Here is a 16,464-nt window from a genome sequence, read left to right on the forward strand (position 1 = left end):
TAGCAAAATACTTGTTAGAGTATAATTAAGAGGCAATTTGAGTAATTTAGTGCATGGATAACAATTAGTCTTTTGTCCTGAGCAGAAAGCAGTGCTCATGCAGAGAAACGCTCAAGTGCAGATATATAGCAATTTGGAGAAAAAAATCATATGTAATTTGTATTGTGTTGGCATAGGAACATATTTTACTTGTTGCTCTTTTGTTGACATCAGTGTGATTCAGATGGAAGTGCACTGCAAGGAGAGCAAAAAAACAAAACCGACCTGAAGTCACTGTCCATGTTCACCCTTCACAATAAATAGAGGTGCTGGCTTACCATGGTTTATTGCATGGGTCAGCAAACTTTTTCTGCAGGGGGCCGGTCCACTGTCCCTCAGACCTTGTGGGGGGCCGGACTATGTTTTTTTGGGGGGGAATCCCCCCAACACTCCCCTCCCTTCTCCACAGCACCAGATGAGCCCTGGTGGCTGCTTACCTGTGACTTGCGAGTGGCAGGCGGTGGCGGTGGCGGAGGGACGATGAGCAGCGCAAAAGGGCTGGCTCCGGAGAGGGGCTGTTTAAAATGGCACTCAGCCAACAGTGGCTCAACGAAGCCCAGCCACCTTATTCCTCTAGGCAGGGCGGGGAGAAGCCAGGAGGAGGGAGGGAGGAGGCGCCGCCGCAGTGTGTGTGGGGAATGGCAATCAGAATCCCCATGGCGATTCCTGGACCATCCACGGGCCGGATCCAGAAGGCAATTGGATCAGATCTGGCCCCCGGGCCTTAGTTTGCCAGCCCATGGTTTATTGGGTATGTGCAGCCTGATGGTGCAGACTGCCCAATCGCTTCCGCCTCTCCCTGGGATCAGTGAGAGAAACAAATTAAACTTGACATCCAAACCCTGGTTCCTGTTTTGTTTCCCCCTAACAAGCCAGGATCACTAGCCAGCCTTAAAATGTGGTTTGTAGTTGGCTTACAAAAAGTGGGTTGTTAGGGAGCAGCAAACCAAGATACCTAATTGCTGTTGCTTGGTTTGTTTCTTCCCACTTGTGCCAGGAAAGAAGTGAAGCAGGGGCCATCAGGTAGTCTGCATCAGTATTCACAACAGACCATGGCAAGCCAGCAAGCCTGGCATATGGTGACATGCAAATGTGGCCACTCCTTCCTTCCACATGTGTAAAGTTGGGGTCAAATTAAGACTCTGCCTGTCCCCGTATGCAGATCTTGGACTTATTGAGTGGCCCTGAAATGAGCATGCATCTTCAGGTCTTGAGGGAACATGAATATGCATAATGCTTCACACAAATAAAGCTTTTCATACCAGCAGTTCTTCTGTGAGGCTCTTCTCTTTCATATACACCAGAGATGGGAAGCCTTCAGATGCTGTTGGACTCCAGATCCTGTCAGCCCAGCTAATGGTCAGAGATGGTGGGAAGGCCACAGTTTCACCATCTCTGATGTACACACTGACACCTTCCTCCTCAATACTTGCACGCTTCCTCACACACCTTTGCCTCTTCTCTCTTTCTCTCTTATCCAAGCTTTCCTCATCGCTGCTAATGGAGAAGAGAGATCTGAAAGAAAGCCTTCATCAAGGACATACAAGGCTTCACAAATGTTTTCAGATGTTGCAAATGTAAATCTGTGTTGGAAAAACCTTGCACCCTGTATTGTGTGAATAGGGTCTCATACTGGGATGCATGACAATACATTCAGAAGATTCTTGATTTGTGTGCATTAAAGGGGGGAAAGTGTGCCATTAATGAATAAACTTGGGGGGTGGGGCAGGATGGAGATTGGATTCCATGTCAGGGAAACATAGGAAGGAAGATTCCTTATACTGAATCATACCACTGATTAATCTAGCTTAGTGTTGCCTGCGCTGGCTGCCAGGAGGTCTAGGATTTCAGGCACAAGTCTCTTGCATTTCCACCTGCAGTTGCTGGGAACTGAACATGGAAAACTTCTCTTTGCAGAACATACATTCTACCAGCTAGCTATGCTCCTCATGATGACAGTGTGGGAAGCAGTGACTGGTTTTTCCTAGTGGCTGAAAAATATGCCTAATTTGGCGGTGGCGCCTCATTCTACTTACTTACCAAATATTATTAGCACAGACATACACAAGCCTGGTGCAGGAACCTTTGTTGTAATAACCTGAAAAGTCTGGCTGCATTCAGGTAGCAACCTCCTTACAGCACTGATTATGACTGCATTCACACGGCCCTTTGTCTTGTTTTTCTGACATTTCCCTAACTGTTAATTTCTGCATTATATTTGAGCCTTCACATGACATAAAAGCGACTATAGGAGATTATAGTGCAAGCTATTTCCATGTTACTTGCTTCTAGAAAAAAAACTACCTCCAAATAACACAGAAATGAGCACTAAACTTGTGCTATATACCACTACATTTGTGGACGTGGCCTTTATATAATGCAGAAATGGTTGGGGAAATGTTGGGAAACTGGAATAAACTGCCTTGTGAATGCTGCCCATGTGATTTAGTGAATGGCACCCTATTTGGGTGGAAAAATTCAGGGAACTGATAAGGACATCCTTTGTTTAGACCAGTTGGAATAAACTGGCCTCCAGGTGTTGGACTGCATCTCCCATCATGATCCTTTGAAGGAAGGGTGAATCTAGCACTCAGATAAAGATGTTTTGACTAAGTTTATAGAACTAATATTAAGTGGGCATTCCTCTGATGTTGGCACCATTGTCATGGTTTGTAGCATTGGCACAACATTATGGTTTATAATGTGTCTTTGGTGACAATGTGTCTTTGGATGTCCTTCATTCTTAATGCAAGAGAGAAAATCATATAATCCAGATGTGATGATGCCATCAGTTGTGGAAGAGTCATTAACCACCCTTCACTATGTGCATGAACTTGAAACATACATTAGATGTATGCAAAGATGTATGCAAAGGAATAGGGCAGGTGAAACATTAACAGCGCTCTTTAATTATGCTCTGTTTTATAACAGAATTAATTTAGCAAAGATAACATTACATGATAAGCAGTGTGATAATTTTTCAATATGGTCCAGAACCTTCCCAATTAAAGTCTGTGGCGTCTTTAAAGAAATTAATTAAAAATGATATGAGTAGGAAAATAGCAACCACCCCATAGATAAATTAAAACTGGCATAAATTGATGAATTTGTAGAGGGGACTGCTGACCCTTGCTGCTTGGTGAAGAATCTCAATGTAAAAGAGTTGTACTTGAATATATTCAATTTAAAGCCACTGTCTTGGCTGATGACAGTGGGGTTGAATGTGAGATGAAACCCTTTGTACAGTGGCATGGAATTAATTTCTCACTGTTACCAATGCCAAACGTATGTGTCACTGGACCCCATCACAAGCAGCAGCCCTTTCCTAGCATTCATACAGGCACTAAACCCCTTCGTTGTTAGCATAATCTGTACTTACCAACTTTTTTACTGGCTGTGCTCCTGTGTCTTTGTCAACTTGTTGACCGGCGAAAATGAAAAGCTAAGCCTGTTTCATTTATGCTTGTCAAATGGCTACAAAGCAGGTTAAGCAGAAAAGGTAGCAATTCTACTCTTAATTTATGTCCTTGAGAATATCAGGTTGGTTGGATGGCTATGCAAAAATATGTGTTTTGTGGCATTAACTCCAATCCTAAGCATTTATATGATAGGACAAGAAATCTAGGAGCAAGTCAATACAAATAATTTGAACAGGGATTAAGGGTGGCACATTTGATGTTGCCAGGCCCAGCCCTATCATTAGGCAGATTGAGTGGGCACCTTAAATGGCAGGTGAGTGCAGAGCGGCAATGAGCAGGTGGAAAACAGAGTTGTATGTCTACACTTCCTAAAATAGCCTGCTGTTTCAGGTGTTGTAGATGATGCTGTCCTGCTACCTGTACATAGAATAATAAAATCATAGAATTGTAGCATTGGAAGGGACCCCAAGGGACATCTAGTCCAACCTCCTGCAATGCATTGAAGTAAGAATCAACAGTCAGTCCGGTTGACTTCTGTACATGGAAAGGGTGGATTTTGTCCTTTGGCTCAGACAGCAAAATATATTGGGTCAGCTCTGAATGTAGCTGCCACACAGCACCCACTTCCAGCCTGATTCAAACCAATTATACCCATTTGTGTGTCCACATCAGTGTGGTTTTTGTAATTTAAATTGCTTCCTGTTGTAGCTGTCTCTACAAGGGCTGTCCTGTGTGTGTACTGATTTGCCAAAGATCAGATGATTTCTTTGTGCAGGATCTTCCAAGTGGGTTAAAGCAAATATTCATTATTTTCTCATTTACTGGCGTGCAGTCATTTCATGTTGCAGCCTGCTTATGGTGATCTAAGCTAAAGAAGGATTTCCCTTTCTCTCTCACTCAGCACTTCACTTTATAAAAGCAGCAATTATTGGCAACTACCGTATGTGAATGCATAGGGAGCGGTTGAACTTTTATTGTGTTTTATCCGATTGGAAAGAAATGTAGGAAGCGCACAGACCTTTATACATTTTGATGAGTAACAAGCTAAGGAATGGAGTTCATATTGGTTTTCTGCAGCCAGGGATCCTGCAAGGAAAGCACACTTACGGATTTCTTCAGAGAAGTAAATATTTCAGGCCCCAGAGCAAATGGTATAGCCAGAATGTTCCTTGGCCACATGATGAGCAACTGAAAAGCAATCTCAGCCACTCGCCCATAAGTGAAACAAAACTACAGTATAACACAGTATCCTTTTTCTTTCTCTTTTACCCTAACATCTCCTAAATCCTACACACTGATCTTCAGGGCTTCACTTATAAGAACTGTTCAAGATTTCAGTGAGACTCATGATTGTACAAAGGCTTTGGGAACTAGATGACTCATCCAGTACAGTGGTACCTCAGTTTAAGGATGCAATTGGTTCCGGGGAGCCGTTCATTCCCCGAGCAGTACTTAAACGGAGCGCCTCTTCCGTGCATGCGCAAAACACCGATAGAGCGCTTCTGCGCATCCGCACACTGCAGAACCTGGAAGTAAACTCTTCTGGGTCCGCAGAGTACTCAAACCGAGAGTACTCAAACCGCAGCGGACGTAAACCGAGGCATGACTGTACACTCTAAATCAGTTATATTTTGTTGGTGGAGATTTAAAATGTGATCTCCCAGCTCTCAGTCAAGCTATCCTCAATACCTACCATGCTGGTCCTTGTATTAACACTGTCTGCCCCTATACTGTTTATTCAATTTCTATCGGAAGTAAAAACAACAACAAACATATGTATCTGTCAATCCCTGGATGCGGTCTGAGGGATCCTGGCTTTAGCTATGCAGGTTTCCATTGCTACCACTTTCTTGGCCCTATTGCTATCTTGATGGCAGCGCATCAAGCTGACATGAGCAAGTTGTTGTTTATGAGACATCATCAAGACTGTTGCATTCTTTCTCTGGACAGTTTGTACTATTCAGCTAATTGGTGCATGTTGTTGTCTGTAATGGGCTATATAGAGAGAGCATATTACAGTGCTGATGTATTCTGAATTTAAATAAATCTTAAGCCCAATCTTTTAAGCCCAATGTGGGGCTGAAAATCCCAAGGGGTACTTTTAAGATTCATTCTGGGTTTAAAGCAGGGGTGTGAAATCTATAGCCCTTCAGATGCTGTTGGACTCCAGTTCCCAGCAGCCCCAGCAGGCAGTGTCAAGAGTCAGAAATTATGGAAGTTGTGCACCAATAACTTTCTTTTGGTGTCTGGTGAGGAGTAATGGTTAGCTTGGTGTATGGTGGTTCATAAAATAATTTACATTTGAACATTTGCCATCACAGAGTGCTCTTTTGCAGATTATTCAAACCCCACTGAATGTATAACCCTAGGAACTTCTCCAGACAATATCTATTATTTTAGGCAAGCTGCATTTTGTATATTATTGCATGCACACCAGTCTCAAAGTGGCAAGAGCCTCCAGGGATTCCAATGCTTACCCAGGTTCAGTTTCCTTGGAAAGAAGTTCACTGGAGACTTGTCATGTCTAGGATATATGTTTTTATTCACACATCTAAACAACCTGAGCATTGGGTGCAAGGGCTCATAGCATTAACACTCCCAACACACCTTGTTTCCCCCATAGGTTTCCAGGATCCATAGCTTTGGATCCTGCACAGAACAAGACAAACCTCTGTCTTCAGCTTTCTGCCCAGACAAAAAACTCACCCCCAGACTAGCCCCTAGACCAGGGGTCAGCAAACTTTTTCAGCAGGGGGCCGGTCCACTGTCCCTCAAACCTTGTGGGGGGGCGGACTATATTTTAGGGGGGAAATTGAACGAATTCCTATGCCCCACAATTAACCCAGAGATGTATTTTAAATAAAAGGACACATTCTACTCACGCTGATTCCCGGACTGTCTGTGGGCCGGATTTGAAAGGCAATTGGGCCAGATCCGGCCCACGGGCCTTAGTTTACCTACCCATGCCCTAGATCTCCTGTCACACAGACAGCTGAGGTGGGAAGAGGCCCATTCCTCCTCCTCCTCCTCCTCCTCCTCCTCCTCCTCCTCCTCCTCCTCCTCCTCCTCCTCCTCCTCTAGAGAACCAACACTTACCTTAGTTGTCCTTATGGTAACATAGCCCACTCTTGTGGGTTCTTAAATGATGAGGGTTCTTAAATGGCCATCAACTTGACAAAGAAACTGGTTTGAGCAGTTCAGCAGTTCCTTCTATTACCAGCCCCCTCCCCACGACCCCATAACAATGCATTGCAATATTTTGTGGTGGTGAAATGCAGAGTGGAGTGGGTAGATCATGTGCTTTACATTAGCTGGCATTGGGTTCAGTTGTTTCCCCCTCTTACGTAGCTGCAGAATAGGTGTTTGTCTATTCTACTTGCACAATTATTCTACTTATTCTCCAATACTAAGACAATGTGGAGGGTGTGTGCCTGTCATATCATAGAATCATATGCTTGTAGAGTTGGAAGGGGTCACAAGAGTCATCTAGTTGAACTCCTTACAACGCAGGGCTCTTTTGCTCAATGTGGGGCTTGAGCCCACGACTCTGAGATTAAGAGGCCTGCGGAGACTCACGTCTGTGACAGGAAATGATGGCAATAGTGGCATCCCGCGAGGCCTTGAGGCGGCAACGGAGATGGCGGGAATAGTAGTGGCAGCCTGCAATGCCTCGTGGCGACACAAGCAGTGGGGCTTGCGAGGCCTCGCCATGGTGGCAAGAAGTAGCGGCAGCCTGCAAGTCTTCCTGGCAGTAGTGGAAGGTGGTGGCAAAAGCTGTGGCAGCCTGCCTCAGTGAGGCCTTGCAGGCCACCACTGCTTCTGCCACCATCTCCTGCTGCCACTGCAAGGCCTCACAGGCTGCCCTTGCTGCCACCACCATTTTGCCACAGCTGCAAGGCCTTGCAGGCTGCTTCTGCCACTGCCGCCCACTGCCATGGCGAGGCTTCGCAGGCTGCTGAATATTGTGCCACTGATGCCAGGCTGCCTGTCCTGCTGTTGTTGCTACTGCTGCTGCCACTGCCACTTAGGCCTGCTGGCAGTCTCATATTATTTGTATTCACTATGACTCATCACTGTACTTTGGATTGTCCTGAATACCACCATTTAGTAGTCAAGCCCCAAACCCAAAGTCCTGTTGGGATGCATTTTGGCTTGCCTGCTGCTGAAAGTGACCATGAGGTGGTTGATAACACCATCATTTATCAGTTCTAGACCCTTAAGTAGTAGCAGTTGCTAGAACATTGCCCTGCTTGCCTCTGCGTAGTTCCTTCCTTATTTCAGGTATCACGATATATTGATATATCATGATGTTTAACTGGTAATATATCGTGATATTGAAAACAAGTTATTGCCCAGTTCTCTCTATGTGAGAGACAGAAAGTAAAATGGAAGCAAGACCATGAATTAAGAGTGGGAAATATTGCAGGAAAATACATTTTTAAAGTCTCAGTAGGAAGCATTTAAACTTGGGAAGAGAATGACATATTATGATAACCATTGCCTTCATTATACCATACATGAAAGTGCAAGGTGCATGCTGCCTGACTTTCTTTTAGGAACTGCTGGGGATTTCATTTCTTTTCACTCTGTCATGTTCAAACTGTGCAGAAGGTCCCTAAGTGGAGCACATCTCTCTTTCTGGCAGAATGTTAACAATGGTAATATTATCTTTAAATGCTTAAGGCAGAATAGCTGCAGTTTTTATGAGGCAGGATACTAGGTAGTCTTGTTCTTACCTTTTCCAGAAGTTTCAACAAGTTTTTAAAAAATACTTTTTTAGAGCTCTGTTTTTAAGTTGCTTTTTTAATAGTGTTGTTTGGCTTGTCTATACTTTAGAGTTGTGTGCAGAGGTACCTGGGAATCCAGCATTTCAGCGCAGAAGCTTATAGCCTAAGGCTGGAGGCCCAAATGTTCTCCACTGAGTTACTCAGGGAATCGAATGGAATGGGCAGTTCTAGACATGATCATCTTAGGTAAGTCTATGGGTAGCCAACACAATGCCGTCTGGAGGTGTTGAACTACAACTCCCATCATCCCTGGCTATTGGCCATGCTGTCTGGGGATGAGGGGAGGTGTTGTCTACATCATCTGATATGCACCATGCTGGCCAGCCCCAGAGAGTCATAGAATCAACCAAAGACAGGTGGTGACCTTGGACTTAAGCCTAACTTGGAGGTATTGTTTAACTGCTTGGGAACAGTGACCACAGTGCCACGAGATTTAATAGTAGGGATGTTGCGCAGAAAGTCCAATGTGGTCAAATGAACTTCCTTTCTTTCTTTTAAAAAAAGTCTAAATCAGGCACCCCCAAACTTCAGCCCTCCAGATGTTTTGGACTACAATTCCCACCATCCCTGACCACTGGTCCTGTTAGCTAGGGATCATGGGAGTTGTAGGCCAAAACATCTGGAGGGCCGCAGTTTGGGGATGCCTGGTCTAAATGATGAGAAGTGATATCGGTTAAAATACCTAGGCTTTTCAGGACAAGCTGAATATGCTCACTAGTTCCTTTGTAAAATAAAGGCACACCTTTTAGAGGAGAGCAGACACCAACGAAACATTCCACCCATTTCATCTAGGGCAGGCCTCCCCAAACTTCGGCCCTCCAGATGTTTTGGACTACAATTCCCATCTTCCCTGACCACTGGTCCTGTTAGCTAGGGATCATGGGAGTTGTAGGCCAAAACATCTGGAGGGCCGCAGTTTGGGGATGCCTGATCCAGGGCATCTTTTCTGGCCAAGTTACAAGGTGATTGTCCTAGGAGCCCTGGTTGTCTACTCTTTAAGTTTTGTTAAAGTGATGGTTGTGTACAAGCTGAAGCTATAATAATTAAGATTAATGTGCCCTCCATGTATAGATGTGGTGTGGGTGTGTATGGAATGTTCTGTGGGTACATGTATTGTAGGCTCTAAATCCATTTAGGTAAAGGTGATGCAGAGCATGTGACTATTGCTGTTTCTCAAATAGATTTCTCTCCTGGTCGCAGCCACTTATTTTGCCTTCCCTTTGGCGCTATGCTAAGTTAGTGAGAGCAAGTGCTGCTTGCACCTGTGTATGTGTACATCCATGTGCTCCCATATCTCATTCCAGTAAGAGTTCATGATCTATTCTTGCAATATAAAAGGTCAATATAGCAGAAGAAAAGGAAATGAATGTTTAAAAAAATAGCTTTTATTTAAGAATAAAACCATCTGAGCTTTCCCACCATACCATCTTGCAACAAACAAACTGAGAGTTTTCACAGTGGAGGGAAGCAAGCAGCAGTAGAGCTTTGAAACACTTACACTGGACTTCCCATACCTGGTGCCCTCCAGATGTTCTGGACTACAACTCCCATCAGCCCTTGCCAGCACCAGTCTGAGGTAGGCTGATCTAGTGTATGACAAAAGGATAACATGTCTGAGGCTTACTGTGTTGGAGACTTGTGGAATTGTCACAAGATAGGGTAATAATTCCTGGTGGAGATAACACTGAAAGAGAATTTGGCAAGCCCTTTGAGCCATGATTGCTAAGTGGAATCTCCAGCTTTAGCAGAAGCAACCATACTTCATGCTACCTGGGGCCTTTCATGAAGCATCACACTGGCTATTTTTGGAAACAGGATTTCAGAATGCAGGCCTGGGAGCTAAACGTGGCCTCCCAGTCTAACCTTCAGGAGTCTTCCCCAAGCTACAAGCCCTCTGACAGAAAAGTCCTCTTTCCATAGACCAAACTGCTCACTAGCCCTGCTTTGCAGCTTCCTTGGGTGTGTTTTGCCTGGATCAACTACAGCAGGGGTGGCCAACTCCCAAGAGACTGCGATCTACTCTGTGTTAAAAACTGGCAATGATCTACCCCCTTTTGGGGGCTCCAGGTCAAAGTTGTTGAGCTTCTTTTAGGGAAGAGGAAGGCCCATTTTTTAGGGGTTCAGGTCTAAATTGTGTAGCTTTTTTTAGGGAGGAGAAAGCCAATGATCTTCCAGTGATCTACCACAGACGTCCAGTGATCTACCAGTAGATCACGATCTACCTGTTGGACGTGCCTGAACTACAGCATTGAATTCTGGTTATGCTTCATAATCCACATTTTCTCCTCTTACCACTTTTGCCTTTGGCCCCATCCACCACTGGTTTGTGATCCCTGGAAGGAAATGTGGCCCTCATGCTAAATGGTTTCCAGTCTGTTGAATTAAATTGATAATCCATCTGATTCAGTAGGATTTTTATTACCCTCTAAACACTGGACTTTGGAAGCGGAATGTAGCCTCTGAACTGGCCATTCATACACTAAACATCATGTGTAGTTCAGCCAGTTTTGTGGAGGGGAGGTGTGGTCACATGCATGTTGAATTAGGGAGAATTTTTGCATGTTACATCTTTGGCGTATGCAAGATTGCTACAGGCTGATTCTCTGTTCTTTGGAAGCACTTGCCCATTAAACCCAGGCTAGTTGTTTGTTCAGCTCTGGCAGAGGCTCTGGAAAAACACTGCAGTTAATTTTGGCTATTTTTCCAGGGTGACTAAAAGTTCTCTTTGTGTTTCTATTCAGTACAAACCAGAGTGTACCACAAGCAGAGAGCAGGTTCGTTTCTGAAGGTGTCTGCAAAGCATCGAAGCAGAGATGTCAATTTCCCAGGCTTGCTGCTGTGTTTTCTACTTTTGCAAAGAATAAATCCATTACATTGTAGCATTTTAACAAGCATGTTTGGGGTAAAAAAAAAAGAATTCCAGAATACTGTATATCAAATACACACAGCCGAAGTAAAACAATGAGAAACACCCATAAGTAGAGAAATGGTTTGGAAGCGTATTTAAAAAACAATTCAAAACATTCTCAGTGGTGGCACCCTGTCTGTTGAACTCTTCAAAGAGGACATATTTAAATGAAGGCTAAATACCTTGGGGGGGGGGTTGGTTCTGCAGGTGTTAAACACTTCTCTTCTATTGCATTTTTATTGCAACATTGTGTTTGTAATGTTGCTTTATTTGTTTGTATGAGCTTGACCAAACTGCGGGAGGCAGTGGAAGACAGGAGTGCCTGGTGTGTTCTGGTCCATGGGGTCACGAACAGTCGGACACGACTAAACGACTACACAACAACTAACATGGTGGTTTTAGAGTTTTATTACATTAAGCCAACCTTAAGGTTAATGAGAGAAAAGAGTTGTGGCATCTGGTGCCTCCTAAAAATGGAAGTAGTACAGTTCCCAGACACCTTGTCAAACCACTCCCATCTGGCCTCCCCTTGGCTCCACCAGGTAAGGGTGTTCCTAGTTGCTCCACCCCAACCCTACCTATGGAAGCTACACCTGTCTGTCATGACGACTCATTAGAAATAGAACTTTAGGTTGCATAGCAGATGCTGGGGAATCCTGGCCTGTGTTAGGCCATGTTTTCAACAGCATGCTGTTCTTCTCCCGATCCCTAACTAACTAGGGTTTTTGGTATTATTTATTAAATTTTCATACGGCACTGCCCTTCATCTGAAGATCACAGGGCAATTTAATTAGTCATGATTGATATACCATGTAGATATACATGTATACCATGTAGAACCATGTTTCAAATTGCTTCACAAAAGTATATAGCCTATAGATTTATTTAGTATGCTACCTTTGGTAGGAGGTGGATGTTTAATCTTTTGGACTGTCAAGGGTGCTTCCCAGCCTAAGCAGCTATTCCCAGGTCTGTGCTCTATGGAGCAGTTGCAGCAAATGGGGACCACGCCCTCCTCCACCAGTTTATGTACCTTCCCTCCCCTGATGGGCTGCACACATATAGCCAGAGACTGCACCTGCATGGAAGCTGCCCCTGCTCTTCCCACTTCAGTTCTCTCCTCTCTGGGAGACAGTGGTGCAGGAGAGGGTGGGGAAGCATCTTGCCCTTCACTTGCCTAACCTGCCTCCAGCTCTGAGGCTTCCCCGCCTCTGATTCTTGCCTCCTGTCTGGTACAGGTCCCCACCAACCACTGCCCCCCCCTTACAAGTCAGGTTCCAGCCACCCTTTCCCCTGGTGCTGGAAACACGTTAAGAACTCCAGCTGTTTTTGTGTTACAGAATTTATGGCAGAAAAGCAGAATGAAACACATTCAGAATAATAAAATACTTTGATGGAGTTTAAAGGGAGCACAAAAAAGCATACAGTATAGGAAAGGAAAATATGGCCACAGTTCCATAAAAGCCTTTAATTGCTGGTTCAGTTTCACAGACTCAGCTGACTAATGACACAACAAAAAATCTGGTTGCCGAAACTAGCCCGTTATTTATAACAAAACTACTGGGCTTCAACAGCTGTGTCTCCTTTATCATCCCCTCCCCCTTTAATTTGACCCAGAGTTTGTTAGAATCATAGAGTCTGTTGAGTCATAATGGTCTGTGAGTATTAGTTAAGTGCCTTTTTATTCAAGAAATAACCACATGTTGCCTTTCATAGCCCTCAGTTAAACTCAATACACAAGCAGTTTCCAGGCTATTTCTCTTAAGGCAGGTGCAGTAAAGCAAACAGCTAATTAGTGTTCACTTCACTCTAATTACTTTCTCCAGATAGCCTCAAGGCAAGGGTAAGGTAACCTGAAAGATATAGTCAGCCCTCCCAAATAAATCCCAACATAAAACTCACATACAAACCGCTTACTTTAGCCATTATCTTAATTTCCTGGGTCTTGATCCACAAAGAAGAAGAAAATGACAACTAGCAGAGCTCTTTGCAGAACAGACCATTGACAAGAGTTCAAAAGGCACTGAACTTAATCATTATCATCATGTTTTAAAAGGATGGAGAACCTGGTAGCTTGAGGGCAAGTTCTACTCACCAGTGGTAGTCAGTTGGTTAGAGTATGATGCTGATAATGTCAAGGTTGCACGTTCAATCCCCATATGGGACAGCTACATATTCCTGTACTGCAGAGGGTTAGACTAGATGATCCTCAGGGCCACTTCCAACTTTGCAATTTTATGATTCTAAAAATAACTCTGAGCAAAGGACAAACAAGAACACACCTTCAAGCCCTACCTATGGCATTCCAAAAGCACCTGCCTGTTAAGATGCCAAATGCTGGACTGACCAAACGAACTTTTGGTTTGAGCCAGCCCAGAAGGAATCTTCTTATGTTGCAGGAACACAAGACAGCCATCTTTTGGGATGTCATAGCTCTGGATTTCCTGTTACCATGCAGGAATTGGACTAAATAAAATTACAGTGTGCAGGCTGGTGTTGTACGTTTCACAGCAGAAGATACAAGTAGTTACATATTTTAAAAATGGGTGTCTATTGTCCAGTCAGCAGCTATCCATCAATATGAGCTAGCCTACCTCCATTAATCCATTCCCCTCTCTACAATCTATGCCACACTGTTGGTGCTGAGGCATCACAGGCAGATGCAGGCAGAGAGTGAACTTGTTACTGTACCCCAGTAACCTCAAATACCCTTTGATGCTAGGCACCTAAAAATTCAAATGTGCTCTGTGCACGTGCAGTTTGAATCTGATTTAATTCAATGTCGATTTTTAAAATTTGTATTTGTTGCTGTTCAACAAACTGCAGTCTGGAAGAAGGTGCCAGTGTCCGTCAGGAAGAAAGTCTGGTTTGCTGCATTCTAAAAGACCAGTGTTAGTGGTTGTTCACTAGCTTATTTACGAGGAAGCAATTAATAGGCATGGACAACAGCAGTGCTCTGATGGACAGAATATGTTCTGGGTGGGATGGAAAGCCCACTGAACACATTAATGACTAGATTTGGTAGCTTGTTGTTCTGCACATCTTCCCAAGCAAAAGTTGCCTGTCCATGTCCATAAGACTGCCTACAGCAAAATAGATGCTGTCCGATTTAATAAAGGGTTGTGCAAGACTGACATTTCAGAGAAGCAAAAGACAGAGGTCCTGATCCCGAAAAACAGTGGGTGTCAGAGAAAGTATATTTTCTTTTCCTGTTTGCTTTCTCATGAATGTAAAACACACCATTTCCTTAAAAGGTTAAGGAGCTGATTTGATGTTTCTTGCTCATTCCTGATATTTCTATAGGGCACTGGAGTTAATGGAATTATTCACATTCAAAAGAGCTTTTGAAATGCCAAAATATATTTGGAGGGAGGGGCTGTCATGTGCCATAGTATTTGTTTTACGGAGTATAGCATGCAGGGCAGGGCAATAGTAACGGAACTTTAATCACTGCATAACTATGATGCCCTTTAAACACTTCTGGGTCCGCGGAGTACTTAAACCGAAAGTACTCAAACCGCAGCGGACTTAAACCGAGGCATGACTGTACCTATGAAAATCCATTGCGTTGCATCTTCCAGAAGTGGTTTAATATGACGCCTTTACTCAAACCAGTCTCAGTGGGCAGGGATAGGGAATAATAGAATGAACTTAGCATATTTTGCTCACCCTTTGGATGGCAGGAGGTCACAGCCCCAACTACATGAAATAATGAACAAGAATAGTTTTGGGCTGATCACTGCTTTGAGGAGCTAGGCCAGGCATCCCCAAACTGTGGCCCTCCAGATGTTTTGGCCTACAACTCCCATGATCCCTAGCTAACAGGACCAGTGGTCAGGGATGATGGGAATTGTAGTTCAAAACATCTGGAGGGCCGAAGTTTGGGGATGCCTGGCTTAGGGCCTCTGATTCTAAACAGCTATTAAATGTGTCTCCCCTGCCTTCATGAAGGGAAAGAGCAGACTTAATTCTTGGTGCAAGCGGATGTTAAAACATTTCCTGCAAGCACAATGGCAATTGTTCTTTTACAATCGTTGCAAAACACACACAAAAAAACCCTTTGCAGCTGCACATATTAATGTCTTATATCTTATTAAAAATCTTGATTATGCCAAATGCTTTACAAGAGAGCGTTTGGTTCCTTATTAGGTTTCTGCTCTTTCCTCCATTAGAACAGATGTTCAAACAGAATGGTTATGGCCTGTAACGAAGCAGCATATATCTTGTCAAATGGTTTGCAGATGTATTCATTCTGAATTCATTCTTGAATGCTACCACTTTGATGATGATAAATAACATTCAGAGGTTTGGGGAGTGAGGTTAAGCTTCTATGCTAACGCTGTTACTCCCTCCCCCCAGCAGTCAATGTTTTGCTGAAAACCTGCCTTGACCATTTAGAACTTATTGAAACTAATAAATGAGTTATGATGTCGTAATCACCAACACAAATAGAGCTGATTTATACATGGCAAGCATTAACCTTTGCCCAATGGAAAAATTGTATCAATCAGTTGACAGTTCGAAAGCATAAAATGTTCCATAACGGCTGAATAAGGGCCTGTAATTGCAATGACTATTAAAAGATTTATGTCATGTTAGTCTAGTTGTTTATCTGTTAGGAGTGTAGGACAAAGCTAGACTCCGTCTTGCTAATACATACCAGTATAATTTGAGCTTTTAAGGAGTCGCTTTAAAGTTTTTCCTTGCACAGTAGGTCTGTTCACTTCAGAGTTTTGTGCTGCTCTGCTGTTGAAATGGATGTTTACATGTACAGTCCCTGTGCCATATTAACTTCACTATGGACCACAGACACAATATGCCATTAGTAGAAAGCAATGCACTGCGGCAGGTGCCTAAGGAAGCATTAGGGCTGGGTGAACCAAGCAAAGAAAAAAGCCAACCCCAAAGGCTTCAGAGAAAGCTTAAACACGATCACCAGCTAAAATTGGCCAGAGTCAGTGATCATGTACAACACCACTGGGTGCTTCAAGATTCATTAACAATACTCTTAAAACATTTTCAAGAATAACCATCAAAGTGCAAAACACAGAACATGTCCTGATATGCTTTGTTTTCATCCAGACTGCCTTGCATTGACTAAGTGTGTTTTAGGCAAGACTTTCAGATCTAAATCACTGGCTTCTGGAATTCATGAATTTAACTGTAGGTGAGTTTCATGGTGCCCGTTTCAGACATTACTACAGAAACAGAGAAAGAAGATGCACAAGTTGTTCATGCTACTACTTTTCCGGCTTTTGAATTTTGAACTGGCTTGACTCAGATCAGTCCAATGACTTTAAGAGTAGAGAAG

The 16,464-nt window shown here is 43.6% G+C and overlaps 1 protein-coding gene across 3 annotated transcripts in view; it reads left to right on the forward strand.

Annotated features, from left to right (window-relative positions):
- Positions 1–16,464, forward strand: part of TMEM200A (transmembrane protein 200A) — a 41,208-nt gene that overhangs the window by 2,502 nt on the left and 22,242 nt on the right. Inside the window, exon 2 of one of the 3 annotated variants that reach the window (XR_015948972.1) lies at positions 1,522–8,286. The exons of 1 other annotated variant lie outside the window; for it this stretch is intronic. The gene's annotated coding sequence lies outside the window, so the exon portion shown is untranslated. One more of the 3 variants, XM_035109008.3, reaches the window with a different exon arrangement.

Source organism: Zootoca vivipara, chromosome 3, assembly GCF_965207765.1.
Source record: "Zootoca vivipara chromosome 3, rZooViv2.hap1.1, whole genome shotgun sequence".
In the NCBI taxonomy this organism is placed as follows: Eukaryota; Metazoa; Chordata; class Lepidosauria; order Squamata; family Lacertidae; genus Zootoca; species Zootoca vivipara.